This window comes from Schistocerca nitens, chromosome 2 (assembly GCF_023898315.1).
Source record: "Schistocerca nitens isolate TAMUIC-IGC-003100 chromosome 2, iqSchNite1.1, whole genome shotgun sequence".
Classification (NCBI taxonomy): domain Eukaryota; kingdom Metazoa; phylum Arthropoda; class Insecta; order Orthoptera; family Acrididae; genus Schistocerca; species Schistocerca nitens.
Window position 1 is genome coordinate 554,416,685 of NC_064615.1, and position 12,406 is coordinate 554,429,090.

The following is a 12,406-nucleotide window of genomic DNA, read 5'->3' on the forward strand; positions in this document are numbered from 1 at the left end:
AGTAAACAGCTCAAGCAAGAAAACAAATTGGTATCATGAAATAGACGTAGACTTAAGGCAGATAGGGATCAACAGGCAAATGATAGGAGACAGGAAATACTTCAGAAACAAAGTTAGGAGTGCAAAATTTATTGTAAAGGAGAGAAAGAAGACAGGAACATTATGGACAGAGCAAAGGAAACAGGAGCACAGCCAAAGGATGAAGAGATTTTGGGAAGAGAAGAGGAAGAGAGGAAAGAAGTGAAAATTGTGTCATCATGTGATTTTCGAGTTCAAACACTGTCCATAAGGGCAACAATGAAATGAATGAATGAATGAATATATATATACAAGGAAGGATTCAGCTGATGGTGAGAATGTTACAACCATTCAAGTGATGAGGCCCAGATGAAATATTCCTAATGCTTGGAGGATAGTGATGGCTGTTTCCATTCTGAAGCCAGGGAGAACTGATGGTACCAAGGCTAAGGATATAAGATTGTTCATCTGTCCTCCTTTCTTCTAAATACATTAGAAAAATTGGTTAATGTGCATTTTAGGGACAGGGGTTAACTAAGGTTCCTTTAAATTCAAAACAAATGCATATCAACCAGGCAAATCATGTGAAACAGCACTTTACCAGCTTGTTTGGAAGGTGGGAAATCTCTGCACTTTCAGAAAATTGCTGTCTGCATCTTTCTCAAGGTTGAGGAGAGTTTCAGCAATAGAGCCTTCAAATCCATGGTTAGAGTTGCAGAAGAGCATGGCATTGAGATCACCACATTCAGAGTGGATTAAGATCATGCTAAGTAGCGGAAAGGTAGAAGCCCGATGCTGAATGAGAAAATGGGGACCATCATCATAAGGTGGTCTCTGTAAGGAGGAGTTTTGCCCTCACTACTTTGGAATCTAGTGGTGAACAAAGTCATTGAAGAGTTACACACTAGAGGCCAAGTAAAACTTCAGCATACATGCTGGAATATCAAGATCCTTGATGAAACTCTACCAGTACAGGGAACACTGACATATCTAGGAGTAGCCCTGGATGCGACACTATGGTGATCAGAATCACATAAAACTGGGAACAATCAAGAACCAGTGGAGACTGGCTGACTGGCCAAGAGCTTCAACTGTGAGCCACCAGAGATTAACAGGTGGACAACACAGGAGAATGACAAACAATGGAGATGGCAAAAGATCTAATAAATTCAGAACTAAGACAATGATGTGTGGCAAGATCAATACTGTAGCACACAGAAATCACAACTGCCTGCAGAGTCACTACACTGCCAGATTTAAAGGGAAGTAGAGGTTGCTGATAGGCCAGCACTCAGAGGGGTGACAACAGTGCCTGGAGATGCAGCCACACCACCTAGCAGCTGTCATCAACTTCCATTCTGTCCAATGGGCCTTCAAACTTGCCTGGCTAGGTACCAGATCCCTCTGCCTGAAATGGGCATGTAGGGCTGGATCTGCCCTGGACAATGCCGGAAAAGGTGAACAGGTTGCACAGGTTGAGGGCTGGCACAGAATCCCATCAGCTGGGAAGAAAAACTGGGCTGCCTGGCATTGCACTGGGGTGCAGCGATGGCCTGGGTGATGATGGCTGAGTGGACAGAGGTCATAATAAGACCTCCACATCCATTCTTGTGTCCTCAGGAACTGCTGTTGGGCTCCAAGAGTGCGAGCTGTACCTGTGCGGGCGTTGGAGCAGCAAAGGTATGTGTTCCAGGACAGACTGAATCAGCAGTGCTGGTACAATTGGTAGGTGTGGATGGAGCTGGTTGGTATTCCAACATTCCTAACCTCTCAGAGTGTCCACTACCATAAGGCACTGCCTGTGGGCAGCAACCACCATGGCTGGCATCCACAGGGTTGTAACCCATAAGTGTTTGCCCTCACAAGTAAGACCGGCAAAAAGCACATGACATGCCAAGTCCTGGGTTCCATGGGCTATTGGGCCAGGAGATGTAAGAGAGTATGTGGCTGCCACCCATTGAGGACCTCTGCTGGGCAACAGTCATGGCCAGGGGTGGTCCTGTAGGTGCTCAGAAACTGTCTGAGCACAGCTGTGGTGGTGGTGGATGTATCCAGTGTTTTCAACATTTGTTGCTTAAATGTATGCACTGTACACTACACTTTGCCATTGGAGGAGTGGTGAAATGGCATACTAAACAGGTGTTCAATGCCATTGGAAGAGCAGAAATATTTGAAAGCCACCACTGTGAATTGGGGCCAATGTCTGACACAATGGTGATGGGGAGATCTTTGATGGCCAGAATCTGGAAGAGAGCATGAGAGTTGCGTCAGTAGTGGTGGATGCCAAGCTCACCACACATGGGTAGTTAAAGAAAGCATGCTCAACAATGAGCCACATAGATCCCCAACAGAGGTCAACAAAGACCAGATGAATGTGGTCCCAGAAGTAACAGGGAGTGGGATAGAGGAGTGAAAGACTGGGGTGGAACAGCCTGGTGCAAGGCACAAGCAAAACAGTTGTACACCATGGCCTCCACAGTTTTGTTCAGTTTCAGCCAGTAGGCATGTCACCTTGCAAGGGCTTCATCTGTGACATATCCCAATGGCCATGATGGAGTAGTTGTAGAACCTTTGATGCAGAGTAGACGGGTTGATGATGTGGTAAGAATCCAGCTCCGTGTCAAGCAGGAGAACATTAGAGACAACTGAAAAATAATGGGAGAGGTGAGCCAAGGCCTGGAGCTCAGTGGACTGGGAAAAAGAGGTGGGCCACCCACAGAGCACATAATGCATGATACACTACTAGATAGGGTCTATAACTTGTCTTTACTACTCATAATAATGGGGTTGTTCATAGTTACTCATAATTTTCCGCAGCCGTCGTCCTGAGCACATTGACAGTCACTGTAATACAACTACTGGAGAGTTGATTAAGTTTAATCTTGTTTAAAGTTTATTCATTTTTATTATACTTTCAAAACAAAAGTATTATTGCAAAAGCAAACAATACTTACAGTACAAAAGGAGCAGCTACATGCTCACTGCTCAAAAACCAAAACCAGACTGACTCCCTTTGTCAACATGGCTGTAACTATTTATACTTTCTTAACAATCTCGAACAATCCTTGGCATTGTTTAGAAACATTTTTGATTAACAATTAAAACTCTCATCCTAAAACAAATGAAATGTTTCAATGATTACCTTGACTATTATATATTAAACACGAGTGAATTCTAATCTCTATATAACTTGTATCATGTATAAATGCCTAGGTATCAAATGTTAACAATACCTTGTTATATTTACTAATTACAGAAGATTCATATCATATAAAATGTTCCTACCAATTAATGGACTTCTACACATTAGTGTAATTAAGATTACATAATTGTTTTCTTCGTAGCTTTTTCACAAGTACATATTTCCATAGACCTCTATGTCAGAAATTACTGATCATGATTTAAATTTACGTGTTTAATAAGTTTCTATTAGATGGTTACGTTTCAACAACCCCCGAAAGGATTTGTCCAACTGAAAGTTGACAGATCTAGGTAACAGTCCTCATTTTACAATCAGCTGGATTAAAAAACAATTCGTGAAAGATATGTGCAACCAAATATGTAAAATTATCATAAATTATTTTGTATAAGATTCAACTAGATTAAACAAAATATTAATTAATAGCACAAAGAAAGAACAAGTTAATTCGCAGAATTTGTCTGCAGCTTGTATTACAACATGAATATGAGGATCTATTTCAGTCAGAAAATTATCTATTGGAAGTTATCTGGATTGGTCTCGTTTCTGTATATTTATGTCTGTCATTAGATCCTCCAGGTTCTCCTGAGTGCAATGGAGACACTGGTGTGAATAACAATTTTTCAATATTGGCGATGCATTGTGGAACGAATGTTAGTACCAGATACTACAATACTCAAAATCCATATTGGTTTGTATTTAGCCACCTCCTATCTTTGGAAAGTACACCAAGTATTAGATCATAATATAACAAAGTGTTCAGTCTCCTCTATGTGCAATGAAGAGCACTGAACTGAAGTACACTCTAGATCTCTGCTCGTTGGAAGTTCTTCATTGCAAAACCTGAAATGTGACTCATACTCCACTCCTTATGACTATCATATATATTGTGTAATTGATTGTTTTGAATAGAATAGTTCAATTCAGCAAAATTCCAACTGTTCATAAAAGATTTCCTGTCTTAAATCTCATATTGTAATTTTAACTTGCTCTTTCATAACATATCACTAAAATCATACTAGTACAAATTTTTTTTAAAGTGCTACAGCACTGTTCTCTGCAATTTATATTGACATTTACGTATAGTATTGAATAACAAATATATTATAATATAGTACAGATAAATTCTTAGAGTATAGTTCCTCAGAAGTTAACATAATTCACCCTACATATACAGAATGAAATGTCTGACCAATGTCCAATCTTTCCATTTTTCATTTGTCAAGACACTTCTGATACTTCACCCCCATCCTTTCCAATCATCCAAACATTAATTAATGTATTTTTCAGGAATATTTGCACAACACAGTTATTGCTTTTCCCTTTACATTAAGTGCTGACAATAACAGAATGAGACATAAGAGTGCGGTTACATATTACTTTGAGTGACAATATACAATAACTTGAATAAGTGACTAATACATCATATTAGTTGTGTTTTATAAGTAATTGAAACAGCACCAACAACTATGTGGGTGGGCCTTATATACAGGTAAGTGTTCAGCACTTGGGTGAAAATACACAATAAATGAATTATAAATGATTGGTACATCATGAAAAAACATGGTTAGGTATTATACATTGATAAGTGTTCACCACTTAGGTGTGGATACACAATAAATGAATCCTAAATGACTGGTACATCATGACAAAATATGAATAGGTTTTATACATTGGTAAGTTGGTTTGAGCATTTCGCAACCCAAGGTTGTTTCATCAGGGAAGAGGGAAGGAGAGGGAAGATGAAAGGATGGGGGTTTTAAGGGAGAGGGTAAGGAGTCATTCCAATCCTGGGAGCAGAAAGACGTACCTTAGGGGGAAAAAAGGACAGGTATACATTCGCGCACACACACACACATATCCATCCGCACATATACAGACACAGGCAGACATATGTCCGGGATTGGAATGACTCCTTACCTTCTCCCTTAAAACCCACATCCTTTCATCTTTCCCTCTCCTTCCCTCTTTCCTGATGAAACAACCTTGGGTTGCGAAAGCTTGAAATTTGTGTGTGTGTTTGTGTGTTTTTTATTGTGTCTATCTACCAGCGCTTTCTCGTTTGGTAAGTCACAGCATCTTTGTTTTTTATATATGTTTTTCCCACGTGGAATGTTTCCCTCTATTATATATATAAAAGATAGTTAAGTAAATTCAGTATCTTCAATAGTGCAGAAATAATACTAGCTTGTTTCTCAGATTCTCCTATAAAATAGGCTTTAATCAACAATGACAAGTGTTGGACACAGTAAATTAGAATGATCTCATCAATAGAGGTATATGCATGTGGACAGGGGGAAGAATAGCTTTGTACTCTGATGATAAGTAAGAAATGAAATAGAAAATTCGGAGTGTTGCAGTTGAAGAAGAAAAAATTATACACCCCACAGATTAATTATGTGACAGAGAATAGTTTAAGCAAGTCATTCCTCATGACAATATAGTGACAAAGCATACTTGCACATACGTGAGTGTTCACAATTTCGAGTGCTGGTACATAGCAAGAGAAAAAAAATTATGTACAACAGCCTTAGACATTGATAAATATAGAGAGTAGGGTAAGTGAGCCATACCTCTCGATAATTACAAATATTAATAAGTGAACCATTCCTCGTGATAATTACAAATATTAATAAGTGAGCCATTCCTTACGATAATTACAAATATTAATAAGTGTTCACAACTTTGAGTGCTGGTATGTAGCAAAATAAATACACAAGTAAAATGTTTATCAATTCAGTGACAACATACAACAAAATCAGACATAAATAAATAATATAGTATGACTGAGAATAGTTACATCTAATAACACAGAAATGCTATCTTGTTTCCTGGTCCCTCCTATAAAACAGGATTTAGTCATTTAATAGGCTGACAAGGTAAATGAGACGAGTCTCAGCCATAAGGGCATATGCATGTGAACAGAGACAAGGATAACTTGGTACTCAAATGAGAAATAATAATGAAATAGAAGATTCAGATGCTAGTATACAGCAAAGTAAATACATAAGTAAATATTTACCGTTTGGGTGACATCATACAACAAAATCAGACATAAATAAATAATGCAGTATGACAGAGTATGGCTACATCTAATAACGCAGAAATGCAAGCTTGTTCCCCGAATCCTCCTATAAAATAGGCTTTAGTCGCTTAATAAAGCTCACACGGTAAATTGGAAGGGTCTCAGCAATAGAGACGTATGCATGTGGACAGAGGGAAGGATAGCTTGGTACTCTAATGAGAAGTAAGAAATGAAATAGAAGGTTTGGGGTGTTGGAGTTGAAGAAGAAAAGATGACTGACCCCAAAGACAGGAAATCCCCTACCCAGAACCTCCACTGTTCCAGTACTTCACTGTGGTGCCAGAGCAAGAAGAGTGTTCAGTATTCCCTGCAGAATGGACTTGCCACAGCTTCACCCTCCCAGTCCCTGAACATTAATCCCAACAAAAAAAATGGCTCTGAGCACTATGGGACTCAACTGCTGAGGTCATTAGTCCCCTAGAACTTAGAACTAGTTAAACCTAACTAACCTAAGGACATCACAAACATCCATGCCCGAGGCAGGATTCGAACCTGCGACCGTAGCGGTCTTGCGGTTCCAGACTGCAGCGCCTTTAACCGCACGGCCACTTCGGCCGGCGTAATCCCAACACTCCCTATTGATTGATCAATGAAGGGTGAACAAATAGCACTCTGCTGGACAGAGCAAATGACAACTATAAAGCTGTATTGGCTGACCAAGTAACAAATGCTAGATCCTATCAGCTGACTTACAAGCAGTCCCTCTAGTATCTGTGTTTAATCAAACATAATCAATTACATAAAGATATAACATTGAAACCTCTGACATGTCTGAGACATATACACGTAAATTACTAAACGAGGTACAGAATTACTATGTTCCTCTGATATCTGTTGCCACTCAAACATAAATTATTACATAAACATGAAAATATGGAAATAAGGTAGCCAAATGCATCGAATTACAGAATATCTTGTATCAAAAAAATAAACAAAGTCAAGGGCAGATCATCCAAGTGTCACAATGTTCACATTATGTGAAACACTTTCATATGCATCAATATATTAATGAAACACCACAGAGTCAACTGTGATAATGACAAAAGACATTTTTGTTACATTTTCAAAATTAAGCAAGTTTCAAGTGGCAGTACTTATAAATAAACAGTTGTTAGTAGAGTGATAGAATCAATTATAGTTATGATATTGCTGTTAATGATACCTCGGGTAGGCTGTATGCCACAAGAGAGCAGTTTACCACAAATACAATGAATAATTACAGAGAATTAGGTTGCTTGTGACAGCACATCATAGTATATGTCAATACATCAGTAGTTCTAATTTTGTGCCTGTAAGTTGTAGATTAATTACAGTAAGTGCGTCTCTTTTGAAAGGAATAGAGAATTGATAATGAGTGATTACTGAGAACCATGTTGCATGTAACAGTATATCAATGTATTAAGTATAGGCAGAAAATATTACTAGCAGCAGTGCGTATGAAAAAACACTCATAAGTTTGAAATCACATTGACAATAGGTGATTAAAAAGGAATATATTGCATTTAACAATATATCATTGTATTAAGTCTAGACAGACCAGATTAAACAGATTATTATAGTATGCATTGTACCGTGTAAAGGTAGTTGCCAAGCAATTTACAAGAAATAGTAATTGTTAGCCTTTCAGACTTCTATTTTCATGGAAAAATTATGTCAGTTTTCAACTGTTGAAATGCACATAGACATAATGACTGTACCACTAGTAGGACCAAACGTCCTCATTTCTTTACAAGTCAAACTCAGACTTTAGAACAACTGAACCGACATGAAAATTTCAGGTCAGGAAACCACAAGGACAGATAAAGGGATTTGCCCACAATAACTGTCAAAGGCACCTTGTTCTTGTAGCTTGAAAGTCATCATCTCAAATTTTTCAGCATCTTCTTGTAGAGACTGAGAACCACCATGGCCACATGCCACTGTAGAATCAGATTTATATTGGCAATTAAGTACCAGCAGGTTACTTCCAGAATACATACTGCTCAACAACTAGTTGACAGATTTCTCGTTGGTCATCACCACATTAGACTTGTAGCAACATCTGATCAGACAGTAAATAAAATTGGGCACTGATAAGGTAAATTCCAACATAGCTTAAGGCATAGGGTGAAGTACTAGTGGTTAAATATGAACGAGTTAATATTAGGAGTAAAATGGTTAGTTCAGCTACTCTATAGGTATGATAAATATATATTTCCTCATCAGTTACATATTAATGAATCAACTAGACTTCAATTGAAAGTAGATGTCTGCAAGAACCACAACTATACCATGAATACAAATCCTCAATCTTTAGTTTTTCCTTTGCTACTCATTACACATGAATCATTAGAGGTCAACAGAATATTTTCAATGAGATATTGGAGAAATTTAATCAGTTTTCATTAAGAATCAGATTGTAAGCTAACATTTGGATATATTGAAAAGCATTGACCTGCTGTAACATACAGCAGTATTGAACAGTTCAGATTTGTGTAGACATTGCGATAAAGAACATCTCATATCTATACTAAGGAGAAATTATGACTTATACAGATACCAGACTTGTAGCAAACATCATCCCTATCTTATTGTACTTAGCAAACATTATCCCTGTTTTATTGTACTAAGATGACAAAAGAATAATTAAATAAAATTACCAGTGGTTTGGTCATTGAAGTGTTAGAAAATTACATGAAAATAAAACTGTGTGAGTCTTAAATCCTGGGAATCAGCACACTTCTGTCCCAATAACTGTCTCCAACATAAATTCCATTTTCTTCATGCTCCACAGATGAATTACAGAAGTAATAAATTTCTTTCTGATAAAGGTTCCTTTTCCAATTACATATTAGATGTAATACATGTTAAGGACAAGATCAGGACAAAGTATTTTCATACTTGATAGTAAATCAAGGGCTATCCAGTGACTTTCACATAATAGGTATAGTAACAGGACCAACCAAATGAGAACACAAATATAGGGCTACAAACAGTCTAACCTAATTGTAATCACATCTCACTTGTAAAGTAATAAATTGCCTCTATATATCTCAGATATCTTAAGTAAACTTCACCCTCATTGTAAACATTTTCTCAACTTTTCACAAAATCATCAGCACAATAAGATTAAAACTTTATCAGCATAGTGAGAGTAACTGTACAGACATGATAAGTGAATATTACACCAACTCTCCTCAAAATTCATACATATGTTGCATTACTAAACCACACATTGTAAACCTGCCCAAAGTTTGTACTTGTATCCAGATAACCAGAAAAAGGCAGCTTGCTTAGTATAAAATATGTGCACCAGTTCCTTTTAGCATACAGTCTCTAACTATTTGCCCAAATCAGATAATGGAAAAGGGTGAGTTCGTACAGATAAGTAAGAGAGAATGTGACTTGAAAAGGAAAGAGCCACACCAGCTCGGAGCCTTGGGTTCACCAACCCCAAATTGTAAAAAGAGCTGGCAACCTCCTGAGGAAAGACTATTCTTGTGATGGTAAATGACTGACGAAGGCTGTTTGTATAATTTCAGCTGCTTAACATTCCTGAGTCCAAATAATCTTTTAGACTTAGGATATACAAGTCGATAAGCATTTGGGTATGGGTTTCCAACAATTTCAAATGGTACTATATAAATATCAAAAAATTTCTTTATTTCTCTATTTAGTGCTTTAGATTTGGTGTAACTTTTTGTCAAAACTAGATCCCCAACTTTGAATTCTGTGTTTTTTATCTGTTTGTCATGCCATTTCTTTTTTTTATAATAATCTTTCATAGTTCTTCTATCTCCTCTCTTTCAGCTGCTGTTATACTTTTACAAGCCGGAAACTCTATAAGTTCTTTGATTAAGTAAGGTGGCTTTTGGTCAAACGTGATCTCATAAGGAGAGTATCCTGGGGTAGTATGTTGTAGGCTATTCATAGTTGTTGTTTGTTGTGGTCTTCAGTCCTGAGACTGGTTTGATGCAGCTCTCCATGCTACTCTATCCTGTGCAAGCTTCTTCATCTCCCAGTACCTACTGCAACCAACATCCGTCTGAATCTGCTTAGTGTATTCATCTCTTGGTCTCCCTCTACGATTTTTACCCTCCACGCTGCCCTCCAATACTAAACTGGTGATCCCTTGATACCTCAGAACATGTCCTACCAACCAATCCCTTCTTCTAGTCAAGTTGTGCCACAAACCTCTCTTTTCCCGAATCCTATTCAATACTTCCTCATTAGTTATGTGATCTACTCATCTAATCTTCAGCATTCTTCTGTAGCACCACATTTCAAAAGCTTCTATTCTCTTCTTGTCCAAACTATTCATCGTCCATGTTTCACTTCCATACATGGCTAAACTCCATATAAATACTTTCAGAAACGACTTCCTGACACTTAAATCTATACTCGATGTTAACAAATTTCTCTTCTTCAGAAATTCTTTCCTTGCCATTGCCAGTCTACATTTTATATCCTCTCTACTTCGACCAAATAACAGAACTCCTTTACTACTTTAAGTGTCTCATTTCCTAATCTAATTCCCTCAGCATCACCCGACTTAATTCGACTACATTCCATTATCCTCGTTTTGCTTTTGTTAATGTTCATCTTATATCCTCCTTTCAAGACAACATCCATTCTTTTCAACTGCTCTTCCAAGTCCTTTGCTGTCTCTGACAGAATTACAATGTCATCGGCGAACCTCAAACTTTTTATTTCTTCTCCATGGATTTTAATACCTACTCTGAACTTTTCTTTTGTTCCCTTTACTGCTTACTCAACATACAGATTGAATAACATCGGGGATAGGCTACAACCCTGTCTCACTCCCTTCCCAACCACTGCTTCCCTTTGATGTCCCTCGACTCTTATAACTGCCATCTACTTTCTGTATAAATTGTAAATAGATTTTCGCTCCCTGTATTTTACCCCGGCCACCTTCAGAATTTGAAAGAGAGTATCCCAGTCAACATTGTCAAAAGCTTTCTCTAAGTCTACAAATGCTAGGAACGTAGGTTTGCCTTTCCTTAATCTAGCTTCTAAGATAAGTCGTAGAGTCAGTATTGCCTCACGTGTTCCAATATTTCTACGGAATCCAAACTGATCTTCACCGAGGTCAGCTTCTACTAGTTTTTCCATTCGTCTGTAAAGAATTCATGTTAGTATTTTGCAGCTGTGACTTATTAAAGTGATAGTTCGGTAATTTTCAAATCTGTCAACACCTGCTTTCTTTGGGATTGGAATTATTATATTCTTCTTGAAGTCTGTGGGTATTTCGCCTGTCTCATACATCTTGCTCACCAGATGGTAGAGTTTTGTCAGGACTGGTTCTCCCAAGGCTGTCAGTAGTTCTAATGGAATGTTGTCTACTCCCGGAGCCTTGTTGCGAATCAGGTCTTCCAGTGCTCTGTCAAACTCTTCATGCAATATCATATCTCCCATTTCATCTTCATCTACATCCTCTTCAAGTTCCATAATATTGTCCTCAAGAACATCGCCCTTGTATAGACCCTCTATATACTCCTTCCGCCTTTCTGCTTTCCCTTCTTTGCTTAGAACTGGGTTTCCATCTGAGCTCTTGATATTCATACAAGTGGTTCTCTTTTCTCCAAAGGTCTCTTTAATTTTCCTGTAGGCAGTTTCTATATTACCCCTAGTGAGATAAGCCTCTACATCCTTACATTTGTCCTCTAGCCATCCCTGCTTAGCCATTTTGCACTTCCTGTCAATCTCATTTTTGAGACGTTTGTATTCCTTTTTGCCTGCTTCATTTACTGCATTTTTATATTTTCTCCTTTCATCAATTAAATTTAATATTTCTTCTGTTACCCAAGGATTTCTATTAGCCCTCATCTTTTTACCTACTTGATCCTCTGCTGCCTTCACTACTTCATCCCTCAGAGCTACCCATTCTTCTTCTACTGTAATTCGTTCCCCCATTCCTGTCAATTGTTCCCTTATGCTCTTCCTGAAACTCTCTACAACCTCTGGTTTTTTCAGTTTGTCCAGGTCCCATCTCCTTAAATTCCCACCTTTTTGCAGTTTCTTCAGTTTCAATCTGCAGTTCATAACCAATAGATTGTGGTCAGAGTCCACATCTGCCCCTGGAAATGTCTTACAATTTAAAACCT